This window comes from Lactuca saligna, unplaced genomic scaffold, assembly GCF_052625555.1.
Source record: "Lactuca saligna cultivar CGN05327 unplaced genomic scaffold, ASM5262555v1 scaffold_367, whole genome shotgun sequence".
NCBI classification, from domain to species: Eukaryota; Viridiplantae; Streptophyta; class Magnoliopsida; order Asterales; family Asteraceae; genus Lactuca; species Lactuca saligna.
In genome coordinates this window covers 1-2,500 of record NW_027629873.1, presented here as the reverse complement: position 1 = coordinate 2,500, position 2,500 = coordinate 1, and positions in this window count along the sequence as shown.

Below are 2,500 nucleotides of genomic sequence, written 5' to 3'. Positions count from 1 at the left end.
CCCATGAACGACCAAGGGAACAAGGGTGTGAACGACCAAGGAACAATGCGTATTGCCACACACATTCCCATGAACGACCAAGGGAACAAGGCTACCTCCCAAACAAACACACATGAACGACCAAGTGAAGAAGGCTTCTTCCCACACACAACCCCATGAACGACCAAGGGAACAAGTTTACTTCGTACACGAACACCCATGAACGACCAATGGAACAAGGCATCTTGCCACACACATGCCCATGAGCAACCCAATCCCATCCTCATCGGTCTAAGGAACAAGGGGCCTTGACAAACCATGAGCAGATTTCTAAGCAAGTCAAACGATGAAGGGAGCAAAGTGTAGTTCCTACTTAGTACATAGTAAATTGAATATATGAGTTCCAATCCGATCAACTCGTGTTCTTTCGAGTTCATCTAAGCCACTTATGAATACCTAAAAGCCTTATCTGCCTGCCTATCACCAGGCGACAGGGACAAACACCCAAATATGATATATTTTCATTTCAAGTCCATTCGTCTATGTTAACAACGACCCACACAAATTTTCAATGGCATTCCTACTTGATTTGAGCGACATTCCAACAAGTAGGGAACCATCGCTTCAAGGCATGACCAAGGATAGGACACAAACATTTACGCCTCAAACATGACATTTTGTTTTTTTTTTTTTATTTATTTCAAAGCTTTTCATTTATAATAAAAAGCATCCCTACAAAATTTTGTGTCAATCCGAATTAATTCGAGCGAGTTATGGACGATTTCGCACAATTATGCATCCTTGGGCAAATCAATGTCTGTTCCTGTCACCAAGCTCTTTGTATAATATGTATATATAGGGGAACCATGGGACTGCTGCCCATTGGCGCCCCAAGGGTGTCCAACGCCCAAGGCTCTCGAGGCTGGCACGCTCAAGGCATGGCCAAGACGCCCGCTCTTGACGAAAATGGGGCCAAAACGCCCCCCATTGGCGCCCCACTCCCGTGTCCCCTCGCCCCCAAGTCGTGTGTGTCCAAAAATTATGCATCATCAGGGAAATCAATGTCTGTTCCTGTCACCAAGCTCTTTGTGCAATATGTATATATAGGGGGTACCATGGGGTCTCATTCTCATAGGTGCCCGGCATGGTTGATGGGCAAATAAGAATCGTGAGGCTGTATCGAGCACACACGAGGCATGCCAAGCCAAGCCCCACGACCCATGAAAGAGGCCATCCCCCCCAACACGTTGCCTTGATTTCTCGAACGGTGACCTGAAAATTAGCCCCATCTCCTTGAGTCTCCTCGACGTTGTGCCCATACACTAGCCCGTTGCCTTGATTTTCCTCGACATAGGGCGCAGAAACTAGCCCCGTTGGCTTCACCTGTGCCTCGACGCCGTGCGCATACTAAGAAATATACATCCTCAGGGAAAGCAATGGGTGTTGCTGTCACCAAGCTCCTTGTGCAATATGTATATATAGGGGGGGAGCCGTGGGTGAGCATGGGAAGGGATGAAGGTGCCAGACTGCCTTTGAGCGCGAGCTTGGGTGACTGTTGCTTGATTCCTAGTCGGTGGCATAATACCCCTCCGAGTGGGGGCCTTGGCGTGGTGTGGGGATGCCTCGTTAGGTCTCTGCGACACCGATCCAGGGTTGTGGTCTAGCTTTGGAAGTTTGGGATGGTGCTGTTTGTGTGGCAATTCGATGACGATGTGCTTGCTGATCTATGTTTGACGTGCTACTGGTGCTAGCCAGCATTTGATTTGTGCTGATGATTGGGAAAAGATAGGCGTTAAAGTGGCATGTGTTGCTTTTTGTGATACTACTATGGTACGCTAGTCTATCCTTGTTAGATGTGCGGTTGGTGCCTAAGCGTAGCTAGCATTGGTTTAGCACCGATGACGCTGAGGAAGCAAGCATTATCAGGAAGCATTGTTAGACATTCAGTATCATCATGGCGTGTTGAAATTATCTTGGAAGCATAAAAGATGCCGGCCATACCTGGCTGGCGTTTTTGTGTGGGCGGGGTAGCTTCGTACACTGCATCAACATAAGACTTGTCTTCTCTGAGGTACGATTGGTGCCCATGCCCGGCTAGCGCTGGTCGTATAGGATCAGAGATAGGCATTAAGAGGCCCCTTCTTGCTATCCCCGGCCCGAGCACATACAATATTGCCCATGCCTAGCTAGCAATGATGTGCTTAGGTCAACAGCATTGCCTGTCCGTTTTTGCGCATCGTTTGGTGCATTCTGGGGGTTGTTTTAGCTTATGGTTGCTTGCATGGCCTTGTGCCAAGTCGGTGGCTGTTAGTTGGATTATCTTCGGGGATGTCTACCCTAAAGGTGCATGAGTGGTGTTTGGTTTGTAACGGGTGGTTGGATGTCTGCTTGAGCAGCAACTTCCATGCGTTCTTACCTCTTCAGTTGTGTTACAAGGTTAATTTGCCTTGAACATGGTGGGTTGCTGTGTTGCATACCTAATTGATGGCATTGTGCTGTTTGAACAAAGTTTCCTTTCGTT